Source organism: Haliotis rufescens, unplaced genomic scaffold (genome assembly GCF_023055435.1).
Source record: "Haliotis rufescens isolate VD_foot unplaced genomic scaffold, xgHalRufe1.0.p SCAF_8, whole genome shotgun sequence".
Taxonomy (NCBI): Eukaryota; Metazoa; Mollusca; class Gastropoda; order Lepetellida; family Haliotidae; genus Haliotis; species Haliotis rufescens.
The window spans coordinates 50566631-50585263 of record NW_025964372.1 but is presented as its reverse complement, the minus strand read 5'-3'; positions in this window follow the sequence as shown (position 1 = coordinate 50585263).

Genomic DNA, 18633 nt, shown 5'->3' with positions numbered 1-18633 from the left:
AGCCGACTGATCTTGTCGTAAGAGGCGACTAACGGGATCGGGTCGTCAGGCTCGCTGACTTGGTTGATGCATGTCGTCATATCCCGATTGCGTCGATCGATGCTCATGATGTCAATCTCTGGATTGTCTGGTCCAGACTCGATTAGTTACTGACCCCCGTCACACAGATGCAATGTTGCTGAGTGCAGCGTTAAACAACAAACAAACAAACAAACCTCTCTCTGTTAAAATCTGAGGACACCTCCATAGAAGGTCTGGTGGATTGTCTAGTCCAGGCTTGATTATTTACGGACTGCCGTTATATAGCTGAAATGTTGCTGAGTGCAGCGTTAAACAACAAACAAACAAACAAACCTCTCTCTGTTAAAATCTGAGGACACCTCCATAGAAGGTCTGGTGGATTGTCTAGTCCAGGCTTGATTATTTACGGACTGCCGTTATATAGCTGAAATGTTGCTGAGTGCAGCGTTAAACAACAAACAAACAAACAAACCTCTCTCTGTTAAAATCTGAGGACACCTCCATAGAAGGTCTGGTGGATTGTCTAGTCCAGGCTTGATTATTTACGGACTGCCGTTATATAGCTGAAATGTTGCTGAGTGCAGCGTTAAACAACAAACAAACAAACAAACCTCTCTCTGTTAAAATCTGAGGACACCTCCATAGAAGGTCTGGTGGATTGTCTAGTCCAGGCTTGATTATTTACGGACTGCCGTTATATAGCTGAAATGTTGCTGAGTGCAGCGTTAAACAACAAACAAACAAACAAACCTCTCTCTGTTAAAATCTGAGGACACCTCCATAGAAGGTCTGGTGGATTGTCTAGTCCAGGCTTGATTATTTACGGACTGCCGTTATATAGCTGAAATGTTGCTGAGTGCAGCGTTAAACAACAAACAAACAAACAAACCTCTCTCTGTTAAAATCTGAGGACACCTCCATAGAAGGTCTGGTGGATTGTCTAGTCCAGGCTTGATTATTTACGGACTGCCGTTATATAGCTGAAATGTTGCTGAGTGCAGCGTTAAACAACAAACAAACAAACAAACCTCTCTCTGTTAAAATCTGAGGACACCTCCATAGAAGGTCTGGTGGATTGTCTAGTCCAGGCTTGATTATTTACGGACTGCCGTTATATAGCTGAAATGTTGCTGAGTGCGGCGTTAAACAACAAACAAACAAACAAACCTCTCTCTGTTAAAATCTGAGGACACCTCCATAGAAGGTCTGGTGGATTGTCTAGTCCAGGCTTGATTATTTACGGACTGCCGTTATATAGCTGAAATGTTGCTGAGTGCAGCGTTAAACAACAAACAAACAAACAAACCTCTCTCTGTTAAAATCTGAGGACACCTCCATAGAAGGTCTGGTGGATTGTCTAGTCCAGGCTTGATTATTTACGGACTGCCGTTATATAGCTGAAATGTTGCTGAGTGCAGCGTTAAACAACAAACAAACAAACAAACCTCTCTCTGTTAAAATCTGAGGACACCTCCATAGAAGGTCTGGTGGATTGTCTAGTCCAGGCTTGATTATTTACGGAATGCCGTTATATAGCTGAAATGTTGCTGAGTGCAGCGTTAAACAACAAACAAACAAACAAACCTCTCTCTGTTAAAATCTGAGGACACCTCCATAGAAGGTCTGGTGGATTGTCTAGTCCAGGCTTGATTATTTACGGACTGCCGTTATATAGCTGAAATGTTGCTGAGTGCGGCGTTAAACAACAAACAAACAAACAAACCTCTCTCTGTTAAAATCTGAGGACACCTCCATAGAAGGTCGTGCCAGGTGAACCCGAGCGAACTTTGACCTCCCAATCCAATATTAGTAAACGATGAGAGGTTCTTAAACCAATCAGATGTCAGCTTTCTAAAACCATTCGGCTTAAGTTCTTAACCACTTTGATTCGGACATTACTATCTCGGAAAAGAAAACGGCCACAGAACACAAGTATAGCCTCGACTCTGCACCATTTTGAGTGTAGAAGTCATGGCGCTCAGAAACGACAAGGTGTGCAATGTCAATAACAAGTTATAGCACGACTTTATTATATTGCATTCGAAATTCCCTGATTATGTTCGTTATCGAGATACAGAAATATCTGAAAGATTCGCACACCCGTACCCTGCATGTTACTCTTCGCTTAATCATTTCGGACCCGTGAAGATCCAGGGTAGAATAGGTCTTCAGGAACCCAGGTTTGCTGTAAAAGGCGACTATGCTTGTCGGAATAGGCGACTAACGGGATCAGGTGGTCAGGCTCGCTGACTTGGTTGATGCATGCCATCGCATCCCATTGGGTGGATGGATGCTAATGATGTCAATCTGTGGATTGTCTGGTCCAGGCTTGATTATTTACGGACTGCCGTTATATAGCTGGAATGTTGCTGAGTGCGGCGTTAAACAACAAACAAACATAGTAACTCCCTTATAGATATTACAAACGCCGGCCAAGAGAAATGGTGAAAATGGTACAGTATGGGTAGAGTTAGCTCCCTTGCATGTAATCATCGCTTAAATTAAGAAGCACACCACAAGAGTTTGAATCAATATTAAATTTTATATGGTGTAAAAAGATGCTTAATGTATTTGTCTGTATGCGTTGTATAACTAACGAGTTTGAATTAGTATTAACATTGGGACAAATATACTAAACGTCTTTGCCTTTATGTATAATACATTTTTAAAAATACCCAATATTGTGATGGGGGCACGTGTGGCCCGGTCATCTAGGGCGCCTCTATTCGCTGTGCAGAGTTGCGTCCCTTGGGCACGCCAGAAACTTGTGATCGTCGGTTCGAATCCCGGTTCGCCCCGATTATGTTTCTAGGTTTGTCAGCATCATACCCGCGCTCGTGGGTTTCACCAAAGTGGTAAACGTCTGAGACCTGCATCACTTCGGGCTTTCCTCCCACATTAAGCTGACACGCCGTGATATAACTGGAAAACTGTTCAACGCGACGTTAAACCCAACTCACTCACTATTTCAGCAAACCCTGTGGAGTTGAAGAACGGTGAAGTCTCACTGATAGAAGCGCCGTATAATTCACAATAATTAAGAAGAGTTGAACAGAGCATGACTTCGTAATATGACCAAATATGGTGAGGGACATGCATGCTTATTTCAGATTATGACACGTGTCATTTAAATGACGCACCTGCTTAAAACACACGGAAAACCTGCGTGACATGCTAATTATGTAGTTCGTGCTGACTGTTAACAAGATGTGGATTCATCCCAGACCGGAAGTTAATGGATACAATGTCAATCAGGCAGTGCTATGCTATTGAGAGCGCCTAAGCAGGATCAGCACTGTATTTTTAATGTAAGTCTCATACAATCAGATCTTTTCACCAATGCAATTACCTCTTTACGTAAAGCATATTTATTGTACCTGAATAAAGATCAGATTTTAATGAGATTTTTTATCTTCAGGAGGTTTACATTTTACCTTGTTCACTTGCACGCTCAAATTAGTGTTACGTTGCTAGGCAACGGTACTGTGAAACATGAATATTGACTGCAATTTGGGATTACACCTTACGCTGAGGCTTGAGATAAGAATGGAAAATAACGGATCTATCCGAAATAAACCGAAGCAATAAAATGAGCAGACGCAATCTAACTTGCCATAAGTATGTCACATTGTGACTGTCACAACGAACGATTCGTGACAACCGTTGTCTGAATGAACATATAATTCCAAACGGTAATTAAATACTTGACACATTTTATGGATATCAACTTCTTTTATTCTTTGCCACGCCGTTTCAGAGCTACTTCGTGTCCCTTCATCAGACGAAGACTGGGCAAGCATATAGACAGACAGACAGACAGACAGACAGATATGATTATACAAGTTGGATTAATGAAGAAATTACCTATGTGCTAATTACTATGAAGCCATGACATATATATGTCTCCATGACTTAATTACATGTATTAATATGACGTCTTTGACAGGCATTTAGAAGTTGGAAGAACATGAATACATGACACTTTTTATGGATAGCAACTTCTTTTATTCTTTGTCACCAAAAATAGAAGAAGTTGCTATCCATAAAACCTGTCATGTATTCACAATCCCCATTGTTACTACTCGCCACCATTGAATTGTATATTGACTAAGGCCAACCTCTGCTACTATGCCACTTCTCACTAATTATTGTTAATTATAATATGACATATTTATCCCTAATCGATTATCTCCTGGGCTGTGTAGGTAGTCACGCCAACGAATCCCATGTCCAAGACAACGTCATTGTATGTCTTAGCTGGATCTCCGCTCACCTGATGTATGTCTTAGCTGGATCTCCGCTCACCTCATGTATGTCTGAGCTGGATCTCCGCTCACCTCATGTATGTCTGAGCTGGATCTCCGCTCACCTGATGTATGTCTGCGCTGGATCTCCGCTCACCTGATGTATGTCTGAGATGGATCTCCGCTCACCTCATGTATGTCTGAGCTGGATCTCCGCTCACCTCATGTATGTCTGAGCTGGATCTCCGCTCGCCATATGTATGTCTGAGCTGGATCTCCGCTCACCTCATGTATGTCTGAGCTGGATCTCCGCTCACCTCATGTATGTCTGAGCTGGATCTCCGCTCACCTCATGTATGTCTGAGCTGGATCTCCGCTCAACTGATGTATGTCTGAGCTGGATCTCCGCTCAGCTGATGTATGTCTGAGCTGGATCTCCGCTCAGCTGATGTATGTCTGAGCTGAAGCTGCGCTCACCTCATGTATGTCTGAGCTGGATCTCCGCTCGCCATATGTATGTCTGAGCTGGATCTCCGCTCACCTCATGTATGTCTGAGCTGGATCTCCGCTCACCTCATGTATGTCTTAGCTGGATCTCCGCTCACCTCATGTATGTCTGAGCTGGATCTCCGCTCGCCATATGTATGTCTGAGCTGGATCTCCGCTCACCTCATGTATGTCTGAGCTGGATCTCCGCTCGCCAAATGTATGTCTGAGCTGGATCTCCGCTCACCTGATGTATGTCTGAGCTGGATCTCCGCTCACCTCATGTATGTCTGAGCTGAAGCTGCGCTCACCTCATGTATGTCTGAGCTGGATCTCCGCTCGCCATATGTATGTCTGAGCTGGATCTCCGCTCACCTGATGTATGTCTGAGCTGGATCTCCGCTCACCTCATGTATGTCTTAGCTGGATCTCCGCTCACCTCATGTATGTCTGAGCTGGATCTCCGCTCGCCATATGTATGTCTTAGCTGGATCTCCGCTCACCTCATGTATGTCTGAGCTGGATCTCCGCTCGCCAAATGTATGTCTGAGCTGGATCTTTGCTCACCTGATGTATGTCTGAGCTGGATCTCCGCTCACCTGATGTATGTCTGAGCTGGATCTCCGCTCGCCTCGTGTATGTTTGAGCTGGATCTCCGCTCACCTCGTGTATGTCTGAGCTGGATCTCCGGTCACCTGATGTATTTCTGAGCTGGATCTCCGCTCACCTCATGTATGTCTGAGCTGGATCTCCGCTCACCTGATGTATGTCTGAGCTGGAACATCGCTCACCTCGTGTATGTCTGAGCTGGATCTCCGCTCAGCTGATGTATGTCTGAGCTGAAGCTGCGCTCACCTCATGTATGTCTGAGCTGGATCTCCGCTCACCTCATGTATGTCTGAGCTGGATCTCCGCTCGCCTCATGTATGTCTGAGCTGGATCTCCGCTCACCTCATGTATGTCTGAGCTGGATCTCCGCTCGCCATATGTATGTCTGAGCTGGATCTCCGCACACCTCATGTATGTCTGAGCTGGATCTCCGCTCGCCATATGTATGTCTGAGCTGGATCTCCACTCACCTCGTGTATGTCTGAGCTGGATCTCCGCTCGCCAAATGTATGTCTGAGCTGGATCTTTGCTCACCTGATGTATGTCTTAGCTGGATCTCCGCTCACCTCATGTATGTCTGAGCTGGATCTTTGCTCACCTGATGTATGTCTGAGCTGGATCTTTGCTCACCTGATGTATGTCTGAGCTGGATCTCCGCTCACCTGATGTATGTCTGAGCTGGATCTCCGCTCGCCTCGTGTATGTTTGAGCTGAAGCTGCGCTCACCTCATGTATGTCTGAGCTGAATCTCCGCTCGCCTCGTGTATGTTTGAGCTGGATCTCCGCTCACCTCGTGTATGTCTTAGCTGGATCTCCGCTCGCCTCGTGTATGTTTGAGCTGGATCTCCGCTCACCACGTGTATGTCTGAGCTGGATCTCCGCTCACCTGATGTATTTCTGAGCTGGATCTCCGCTCACCTGATGTATGTCTGAGCTGGATCTCCGCTCACCTGATGTATGTCTGAGCTGGAACATCGCTCACCTCGTGTATGTCTGAGCTGGATCTCCGCTCAGCTGATGTATGTCTGAGCTGAAGCTGCGCTCACCTCATGTAAGTCTTAGCTGGATCTCCGCTCACCTTATGTATGTCTTAGCTGGATCTCCGCTCACCTCATGTATGTCTGAGCTGGATCTCCGCTCGCCAAATGTATGTCTGAGCTGGATCACCGCTCGCCAAATGTATGTCTTAGCTGGAACACCGCTCACCTCATGTATGTCTGAGCTGGATCTCCGGTAACCTGATGTTTTATTTTTTAGAATTTATGATTTAGATATGAAAATGACAGATAGTTATGTAACATTGCTATCAAATGAAAACCTACTCGCCAATTGACTAAGATAAAAAGCGATTGCCGCTTTACTATAAATATATTTTGTATCCACTACCATTATCACCAGTAACGAGGTGTATATAAGCTGTGTTCCAATATCGTTAATAAAGCTTTACATGCTTGTAACAAAAGGCTGTCGATAAGTGTTTATATCAAACAGGATGGATTTTGTTGCAGCTGTTGTAGTGTAATAATGGTGTGGTTTGTTGACGTGACACCGACAGACAAGCGAGGCCGGCAACAATGGCGTCATTATCACGCATGTCGCTCATGTGGCAACGCCCCGCACTAATAAACAGCAAGTGTCAACGCCATTCAGAGGTAACGCTTGTTGAATCAGATAATGCGAGATTTTAAAATGTAAAGGCCCTTTGTATGTCTGCGTTACTAGACTGCAACAGTGGTTGGGCAATATTCAATTTAGTCAACGCTAAATGTGGTACTTAACAAAATGCAATAGAGAAAATAAGTTTACAGTGTCGTCCTATTTAGTGAACAGTATATTTGTATTTAGTGAACAGATTATTTCTATTTAGTGAACAGTTTAGTCCTATTTAGTGAACAGTTTCGTCTTATTTAGTGAACAGTTTCGTCCTATTTAGTAAACAGTGTAGTTCTATTTCGAGAACAGTCCAGTCACATTTAGTAAACAGTTTCGTCCTATTTAGTGAACAGTTTCGTCCTATTGAGTGAACAGTGTAGTTCTATTTAGTGAACAGTGTAGTTCTATTTAGTGAACAGTTTAGATCTATATAGTGAACAGTTTAGTCCTATTTAGTGAACAGTTTCGTCTTATTTAGTGAACAGTTTCGTCTTATTTAGTGAACAGTTTCGTCCTATTTAGTGAACAGTTTCGTCTTATTTAGTGAACAGTTTCGTCCTATTTAGTAAACAGTGTAGTTCTATTTCGAGAACAGTCCAGTCACATTTAGTAAACAGTTTCGTCCTATTTAGTGAACAGTTTCGACCTATTGAGTGAACAGTGTAGTTCTATTTAGTGAACAGTTTAGATCTATATAGTGAACAGTTTAGTCCTATTTAGTGAACAGTTTCGTCTTATTTAGTGAACAGTTTCGTCTTATTTAGTGAACAGTTTCGTCCTATTTAGTGAACAGTTTCGTCTTATTTAGTGAACAGTTTCGTCCTATTTAGTAAACAGTGTAGTTCTATTTCGAGAACAGTCCAGTCACATTTAGTAAACAGTTTCGTCCTATTTAGTGAACAGTTTCGACCTATTTAGTGAACAGTGTAGTTCTATTTAGTGAACAGTTTGATCTATTTAGTGAACAGTTTAGCTCTATTTAGTGAACAGTTTATTTCTGTTTAGTGAACAGTTTCGTCCTATTTAGTGAACAGTGTAGTTCTATTTAGTGAACAGTTTGATCTATTTAGTGAACAGTTTACTTCTGTTTAGTGAACAGTTTAGCTCTATTTAGTGAACAGTTTAGCTCTATTTAGTGAACAGTTTCGTTCTCTCTAGTGAACAGTTTAGTCCTATTTAATGAACAGTGTAGTTTTATTTAGTGAACAGTTTAGTCCTATTTAGTGAACAGTTTAGTTCTATTCAGTGAACAGTTTAGATCTATTTAGTGAACAGTTTAGTCCTATTTAGTGAACAGTGTAGTTTTATTTAGTGAACAGTTTAGATCTATTTAGTGAACAGTTCAGCTCTATTGAGTGAACAGTGTAGTTCTATTTAGTGAACAGTTTAGATCTATTTAGTGAACAGTTTAGTTCTATTTAGTGAACAGTATTGTCCTATTTAGTGAACAGTATAGTCCCATTTAGTGAACAGTTTAGATCTATTTAGTGAACAGTTTGATCTGTTTAGTGAACAGTTTAGTCCTATTTAGTGAACAGTGTAGTTCTATTTAGTGAACAGTTTAGATCTATTTAGTGAACAGTTTCGTCCTATTTAGTGAACAATGTAGTTCTATTTAGTGAACAGTTTGATCTATTTAGTGAACAGTTTAGTTCTGTTTAGTGAACAGTTTAGCTCTATTTAGTGAACAGTTTAGCTCTATTTAGTGAACAGTTTAGTTCTATCTAGTGAACAGTTTAGTCCTATTTAGTGAACAGTGTAGTTTTATTTAGTGAACAGTTTAGATCTATTTAGTGAACAGTTTAGTCCTATTTAGTGAACAGTTTAGTTCTATTCAGTGAACAGTTTAGATCTATTTAGTGAACAGTTTAGTCCTATTTAGTGAACAGTATAGTCCTATTTAGTGAACAGTTTAGATCTATTTAGTGAACAGTTTAGATCTATTTAGTGAACAGTTTAGTCCTATTTAGTGAACATTGTAGTTTTATTTAGTGAACAGTTTAGATCTATTTAGTGAACAGTTCAGTTCTATTGAGTGAACAGTGTAGTTCTATTTAGTGAACAGTTTAGATCTATTTAGTGAACAGTTTTGTTCTATTTAGTGAACAGTATTGTCCTATTTAGTGAACAGTATAGTCCCATTTAGTGAACAGTTTAGATCTATTTAGTGAACAGTTTGATCTGTTTAGTGAACAGTTTAGTCCTATTTAGTGAACAGTGTAGTGGCACATAGTAGACATCGTTAATTAAGCTAATGTACAGAACGGAGCCACATTTCAGAACAAGTTGGGAATGACAAATGCAACCTACTGCGGGACCGGCACACGACGGGTGAAAGACCAAGAAAAGGAAGAGGCCATTCTCCCTGTCTTTTTCGGAATATTATTTTCATAAAACTCCAGTCTTCTTTCCCTTTGATGAAAGACCTCCCGTCATCTATTAGCAGCCACCTATCTTATGTGGCATCGCCCCGACATTGCATGTAACAGTGTCGACTGCTGCTTTGTTTGATCCATTTTCATGATATGGCTGTAATATTTGTGATTTGTATCACCATACGATGGCATACCTCCTTTCTGAAAGGTTCTGGGGGCACGGGTGGCCCAGTCATCTAAGGCGCCGCGATTCTCTGTGCAGACTTGCGTCCCTTGGGCACGCCAGATTGTGGGTTCGAATCCCGGTTCGCCCCGATTATGTTTCTAGGTTTGTCAGCACCATACCCGTGCTCGTGGGTTTCACCGAAGTGGTAAACGTCTGAGACTTGCATCACTTCGGGCTTTCCTCCCACATTAAGCTGACACGCCGTGATATAACTGTAATACAGTTAAAAGCGGCGTTAAATCCAACTCACTCATTCACTCTGAAAGGTTCTTGTAAGGCATCAAATCTAGTTAAAGGTCACGTTTTTTGTTCATGACAACTCACCGGTTACGAAAGTATTAATTTGTAATGTTTAAGAGTGAGCGAGTTAGTTTGGTTTTACGCCACTGTTAGCAATATTCCACCAATACCACGGCGGGGGACACCAGAAATGGTTTTCACACATTGCACCCATGTCGGGAATCGAACCCGGGTCCTCGGCGTGACGAGCGAACGCTTTAATCACTAGGCTACCCGGCCGCCACGTAACGTTTAAGATGCCTTGCAAAATACCGAATACTGCTCAAAACAAATGTGGAACAAGTTTACTTACTTACTTAGTTTGGGTTGCATATTTGGCGCACGGGGCCGCCAGGCCATTTAGTGACGTGGTAGAGAAGGGTATGTCCGAAAGGTAAAATGGGTGTCGACCTATATTGGGGCCGCAATATTCTGTGAAGAGTTCCGTCCCTTAGCCGTGTCAGGTTCCGCGAACCCCTTATGCGTCACTATGGACGTGATATGACAAAACTAATGTTCAAGGCGGCGTGTGAACCATTATATCACGTGATTAGGTTACATATCTATACAAATACTGACGGGGCATAAATCAAACCTCCAGAAATCGACCTTTCAATGTGTGCAAGAGAACAATTGCACGTACTTTCATTGCATAGTGTAGTAGGGGCGGTCGGATAGCCTAGTAGTTGAAGCGTTCGCTCGTCACGCCGAAGACCCGGGTTCTATTCCCAACGTGTGAAGCCCATTTCTGGTGTCCCCCGCCGTGATATTGCTGGAATATTGCTAAAAGCGGTGTAAAACCATACTCACTCACTCATTGCACTGTGTGTAGAAGGACGCCCCTGTGCACGGTGGTTCACGCTCTGTGATGTGTTGGCGGTGTGTAGAGGTTTACGTTATCAACCTTCTAAATAGAAACATGTTTATAAACACGGGAGTTTATACAGCTGTACACCACAGACTGTGGAATGTTGTGCCCGTGTCCAAGTCAAACTCGACCCCATTCTCGGCAAACTATGCTGGGAAACAGTTTGGAAAATCATAATTATTCATAGCAAAGAAAACACAAGTGACGGTGATCACTTTTTAATCACCGCCGCCGCCATACGTAAATATGTTGTGCCGGGCTAAAGGAAGTACCCACCCAAGTCTGATGGTGGCTGAGACATACCAGAAATTGTTATTCGATAGGGATATTTTTAATACGGGTATCATAGGCGATATTACATGCATCATATCAAAGAGTATCTCAAAACAGGTGACGTGCATATGACATCTCAAGGTCGCAATTTCACAGTACTGAGCAGAGTGAAGCAAGTTTTGCCATGATCAGTTGGTTCACAGAGACAAGAGTGAGTGAGTTTGGTTTTACGCCGCTTTTAGCAATATTCCAGCAATATCACGGCGGGGGACACCAGAAATGAGCTTCACACATTGCACCCATGTGGGAAATCCAACCTGGGTCTTCGGCGTGACGAGCGAACGCTTTAACCACTAGGCTACCCCACCGCCCACACAGACAAGACATTCTCAACGGCGAATATGACCACCACGAGCTCCAATGCACGTCAGGATGTCGCCTGATGACGTCACTTGGAATCCGTTGTCACGCGTACCTCAGTGCGGCTTCCAGCGCATCTGTGTTGGATGAAGAGGCCTCCTGATCTGACGATCCTGAGGATCGGGACCGCCTCCGTGGTCTAGTGGTAGAGCGTCCGCCTGGAGAGCGGAAGCTCCGGGGTTCGATCCCCGGCCGCGTCATACCAAAAGACGTTAAAAGATGGTACATGTTGTTACCCTGTCTGGGGCTCGGCATTAAGGGGCTAAAGCAAGGACTGGTCGGCTCGGAGTCAGTATACTGTGTCGGAGTGGGGTATTCATGTTAAACTGCGGCATGGTATCTCAGTGAGCTAGCACAATAAATCAGCATCAGTCCGGACTAGTACAAGCAGCCACACAAACACACACACGTACATGCACGTCGCTATATAAGTGCAATAATCTTGGACGCGACGTTAAACCCCATTTCACCTCACCTCACCTGAGGATCGGACAGGTGTACAATGGGGTTCAAGTCTGGTGAGCGAGCTGAAGAAGGGTGACGTTGTGCCAGCCAAGACATCCTGGATGACTCTTGCAATATGTTGCCCTGCCTCGTCGTGCTCTAAGAGTGTTCCTCGTTGCTGTTGGCGAAGGAATGGTAACACCACGGGTTGAAGAATGTCATCCTTGTAGATCTGGCCGTTGAGGTTGCCTCGGTTGATGACAAGTCCCGTCCGTTGGTTGCCACAAATGTCACAACTGCATCAATCATTCCCCCCTGCGACGATAAACTCGACCGAGCATTGGATATTCTAGAGGGGGACCTGAAAGTATATAGAGAGAAAAAACTTGTTCCAGAACATGCATGAAAGAGTAACAATTGTGTTGAAAAATACTGACTGTTGAAAAAAACCCTGTCAGCCACATAAAATACATTGTTACAAGGTGTTATTTTTTAAAAACAAATATTAAATATATAAAACAAATTTCAGACAGATCAGTCTGTTTTGCAGATGATGCTAAATAAAAAGCGACTCTCCATACAAAATCCCAGCACCCTCGACCGATCTGCCAGCGTCGTACCTTCCGTGCCCGGTGCCGTCACCGACGTTGGTGTTCGTGGTTCAATGTCATTCCACGGGAGGGCGGTAGGCCCGACAACCTGCGACACGGAAACATCGTAGCCCAGTACGGCGATTGATGCGGCTTGCGACACGGAGACACCGTAGCCCTGTACGGCGATTGATGCGGCTTGCGACACAGAGACACCGTAGCCCTGTACGGCGATTGATGCGGCTTGCGACACGGAGACACCGTAGCCCTGTACGGCGATTGATGCGGCTTGCGACACGGAGACATCGTAGCCAAGTACGGCGATTGATGCAGCTTACGACACGGAGACACCGTAGCCCAGTACGGCGATTGATGCAGCTTACGACACGGAGACACCGTAGCCCAGTACGGCGATTGATGCAGCTTACGACACGGAGACACCGTAGCCCAGTACGGCGATTGATGCGGCTTGCGACACGGAGACACCGTAGCCCAGTACGGCGATTGATGCAGCTTACGACACGGAGACACCGTAGCCCAGTACGGCGATTGATGCGGCTTGCGACACGGAGACACCGTAGCCCAGTACGGCGATTGATGCGGCTTGCGACACGGAGACATCGTAGCCCAGTACGGCGATTGATGCGGCTTGCGACACGGAGACACCGTAGCCCAGTACGGCGACTGATGCGGCTTGCGACACGGAGACACCGTAGCCCAGTACGGCGATTGATGCGGCTTCCGGACAATGCTGCTGTCGTTCCCGTCGCTATGAAGAACCGGTTATGCAAATACCAAGTTTTCAAGTACCGGTTATCCTTGGTCTGCTGTTCTGCCCTGCCCTGTGTTGTGCCAGTCTGTCGGTAACGTTCAAACAGTCTGGTTAGGTGTGCAGTTGACGTGTTTGTTTCTGGCAATATGGGTGTGGTTGTCCCCCATGCCTGCGACACACGCTCTGTGTTATGCCGTATTACGTGGCATATGTTTTCATGTTTTGTCATTACCTGTGACGTTTTGGCAACGATCCATTTCATTTAATAACATTGCTTCGTGTTTACGGGGGGGTGGGGGTGGGTGTGTGTGTGTGTGTGTGGGGGGGGGGGGGGGGGGGGGGGGGCATACCGGGATCTGGAGACCATGCATGCCATGGCAACATACTTCATCGGTAATACAAACAAAGACAAATGCTTGTATATAGTTGAATGGTATTCCTCATCAGGACGTTCGAACACAATTTGAAGTACATTCACCATTGCTCAGGGGGCACGGGTGGCCCAGTCGTCGAAGGCGCCGCGATTCGCTGTGCACAGTTGCGTCCCTTGGGCACGCCAGAAACCTATGATTGTGGGTTCGAATCCCGGTTCGCCCCGATCATGTTCCTAGGTTTGTCAGCACCATACCCGTGCTCGTGGGTTTCACCGAAGTGGTAAACGTCTTAGACTTGCATCACTTCGGGCTTTCCTCCCACATTAAGCTGACACGACGTGATATGACTGGAATACTGTTAAAAGCGGCGTTAAACCCAACTCACTCACTCACTCACCGGGTGTGTTTTGGACGTTTGCAGTGTTTCGCCAACCGTCGCCAGCCTCGTAATTATAACGTTTTGGTAACATTGGTAATGTTTGGGTCAAATCCAATTTTCAAGTGTATACTTTCTTTCGACCGGCAGTTTAGTTTGGGCTGTTTGACTAAAATGAGGACAAATTCTTTCGGAAACCGCTATAGAGACACGTTGTTGGATGTTGGATTCATCAATAAGTTATCAAGTATTGAAACTGCCATAGAGAATTCAGTTTTCAATGGCCCTTGTTTGATAAAAAAAAATTGGCGTTTGCTCAAATGTTGGCAGGGTTCGTGCCAAGAGCATACATAAACAGTTTAATAGATCTTCGTGAAACTTTGTAAACACCTCAGGCAAGTGATGAACTGGTGCCTTTCAACACTCGGATCTTTTTATATGTTTATATTTTGTTTTTCCGGTGCAAACTAGAATCGATTAATGAGGTTCGGATGGTCCTGGATGCACCGTGTGACCCTGCCCATCCTGTGTATCTCTGGGCGGATCTCTGCGCCCGCAGCAACACATGGCTGACCGAGACTTGATTGTGTCCAAGCCGCCGTGCTCATTGTTTAATATCAGCTGCCGGATAAGTGTCTATAATTTTAGATATTTGTTTGTTTGTTTGTTGTGTAACACAGCACAGAGCAGTATTCCTGCTGTGTGACGGCGGTGTGTACACAATCGAGTCTGGACTGGGCAATCCCGTGATTGACATCATGAGCATTGATCTACGCAATTGGGATGCGATGACATGCATGAACAGACACGCCGTTAAAAATACAGGATTTACGTTTGCAGCGCACTTCCACATCTGAAAAGTAACAGATGCAGTAACTACTCTTTGGTCTACTTCAGAAACCGTTCGGATCCCCTCGGCTTATTCCGTTACCACCATTATACTCGGGCATCTATGGGGCAGTGGTAGCAGGCAAGGCCTGAGTTTAACAGGAGCGGTACATCTGTCAAAAAGCAATGCAGGGCTTACAACCCGGGCTATCTATTTTTTAGAGCTTCACTATGCCTGTGTTGTCTAACCGTGCATGAGTGATTTCTCCATGACTCGGCGTCATCCGTGCAGTCACTGGCCCCTATAATCTGTTTGGGAGAGCCTATCAATGGGCATAGGGGTGTTTGGGTTAGGACAACTTAAGATAGTGTTACAATAGATAGATTTACAGCAGTGTATTATTCACGGACTTAGTAATGGGATACGATTAATTAAAGGGTTTTTTAAATTAAGAAATGTAAGGGAACAAACTATTTTGACAATATATTCTAATGTCTACTGTTTACCTGGTTGTTGTTTCTTAAAAAATAGACGAAGCAGGTTGATACCAATGCAGCGAGTTCCACGAGGACGGAAAATACACGAAAATCTCGCGTGATATATGCTGAGTGTCGGGTGTGCTGATTGAGTGTGTGGGTGCATAAAACAGGTCATATGATTCGCTGAGTCTTGTGCCACACTGTTCTTTAGTCTACATTATGTAACGTCATTATATCATTTCACTTACATAAGTCTAGGTCACAGGGTGGGGTTGTGGCGGTGTTGTCTGGGAACAGGGCTATGATTTGTGGTTGCGCGGCCTTGGCCGAGTCTTTCATTATATGGAGCAGAAGATATCTGACATGTGAAAACAAGATTCACAAATAAATGCGATGATCTTTTTTTACCTATCAATCTAGTGATTGTTTATTTGCCTGTTATATGACGGCGGTCTGTAAATAATCGAGTCTGGGCCCGACAGTCCTGTGACTGATATCATGAGCATCGATCCACGCATTTGGAATACGATGACATGCATCAACCAAGTCAGCGAGCCTGACCACCCGATGCCGTTAGTCACCTCTCACGACAAGCATAGTCACCTGTTTTGGCAAGAATGGGTTGCTGAAGACCTATTCTTCCCTGGATCTTCTGTGGCAGTGAGTATTGTGAAATGTACAGATGTAGAGGCGCCTTTTACAGCAAACATGGGTTGCTGAAAACCACCTATTCTCTTCCCGGATCTTCACGGGTTGAAGGTGTATATAAGGTATGTGGCGTCCAAGGAAAGTGGTTAACAAGGGACGTACGTGCGGCGTCCAAGTCTGTCAGTGCGTAAAAGTCGAGATAGTAGAAGAACAATGATGACACACTGGTGATGTATTGGAACCCTAAGTACCTCGCTTCCTCCCTCCCTCCCTCTCTCCCTCGCTCACTCATAAATTAACTCACTCATTCATTTATGCACTCATCCACCTTTCAGCGATGTCGAATGAATGTAAATATATATATATATGTATAATTGAATAAAGATACTTTTGCCTTGGGCTCTTATACTATTGATCGAAAGACTTTTCACTAAAAAGACACTTAACTACAAGTGGCTATCAGTGCGAATAACAGGATGTAGTGTATATTTAGAAGCCCCTTCTGTTCATACAAACACAGGGCCAATGTTCAACTCACTGCGGGGTCACACTTTAAAGCTAGTTGTCTGACAACGTTGGGTGACAACTCGGGACATTAACAGGTTCAGAAAGTCGGATGTGGAGCAGGAATTAGGTCAATTGCAGCTTCAACAGCTGATCGTCCACAGTAAAGCGAGAACGCCGTTTGAAACTTCTATATTTGAGTTTCACATAATATTTTATCTATACTGGGTTTTTTTGTTTGTTGTTTAATGTCGCCCTGCATCAATGTGTCGGCGGTCTGTAAATAATATTGTCTGCACTAGATATTCCAGTGATTGACATTATGAGCATCGATCTACACAATTGGGATTCGATGGCATGCATCAACCAAGTAACCGAGCCTGTCCACCCGATCCCGTTAGTCGCCTCTTACGACCAGCATAGTCGCCTCTTACAGCACGTATATGGGTTGCTGAAGACCTATATTCTTACCCAGAATCTCCATTCACGGGACTGTTTGTGTGTTTGTTTGTTGTTTTACGCCGCACTCAGCAATATTCCAGCTATATGACGGCGGTTTGTAAATAATCGAGTCTGGACCAGACAATCCAGTGATTGACATCATGTGCATCGATCCACGCAATTGGGACCAATTACATGCATCAACCAAGTCAGCGAGCCTGACCACCCGATCCCGTAAGTCGCCTTTTACGACAAGCATAGTCACGGGTTGCTGAAGACCTCTTCTACCCCGGAATCTTCACGGGTCTGCACGGCACTGACATTTCTAGATGTATACAGGTTTGCTAATCCGGAAATATGTTGTCCGATCCCCGGTCGCGTCATACCAAATAACGTCAAGGGTGTACTTGTTGTTACCCTGCCTGGCGCTCGGCATTTGGGAATAAAACAAGGACTGATCGGCTCGGAATAAAGTATACTGTATTACTGTATCTGAATCTGTGGTGTCCGTGTTAAACTGCGGCATGGTATCTCAGTGGCCTAGCACTATGAAACCGGCATAAGTCTGGACTGGTACAAGCACACACAGATCCGTGGGAGAAAAGGTCTTCAGCAACCCATGCTTGTAAAAGGCAACTATGCTTGTCGTAAAAGGCGACTAACGGGATCGGGTGGTCAGACTCGCTGACTTGGTGGATGCAAGTCATCGTATCCCAATTGCGTGTATCGATGTTCATGATGTCAATCGCTGGATCTGATTATTAACTGATCACCGTCATGTAGCTGGACTATTTCTGAGTGCGGCGTCAATCAACAAATAACAAACTGGCACACACACACACACTAACACACACATTAACACACACACACACACACTAACACACAAACACACACACACTAACACGCACACACTAACACACACACTAACAAACACACATTAACTAACACGCACACACACACGCAAACACACACACACTAACACACACACTAACACGCACACACACTAACACTAACACACACAAACACTAGTACATTAACACACGCGTGCGTGCACGTCGCTATGCAAGCACAACGATCTTGAACACAACGTTAAACAAGATTTCAAGTCAACTCTACGGTAATATATGATGTAAATGCTAATTTATCAGTCCAGAGTAAGATACTTTCGCTGTATCCTGAGTGCCCGTCATCCTGACACTGACACGTCTGCCTCCCTGTCTTGTCAATCTATTAATGTTCCCAAAGTGTGTGAACTTACAATGAAACCCCATTAAGTTTGATATTGTGTCAGTTTAAAAGAATTTCATATCTACAGTTTTTAACCCTCCTGTTGGGAGTCTAGGTCAGGATTGGGCACCAGCTACCTGTGCGGGTCGTAGGGGCGACTTAGTGGATCGGGTGGTCAAGCGCAGGGACTTGGTCTGCCTGGTCCTAACACGATTGTGTGCCGGCCGCGGTCACACAACTTTAATATTGCTGAGTACGGCGTTGAGAAACAAAGAGACCTAATTTTGATTTATTGTGTTTATTATTGTTAAAATGGAAGTTTATGCATGTCGGTGCAAAAAGACATGTTGGAATTTAAAGACGTCATATGGACACTCGTTTAGAGCAGTCTTATTGCTTATGCTTTTTCCATATGATATTGTCCAGGTAACATGGGATTTCTCGGATTTCTCACTGAATCTCTAGGGTCGGCTTTAAACAATTTTGAGACAATAA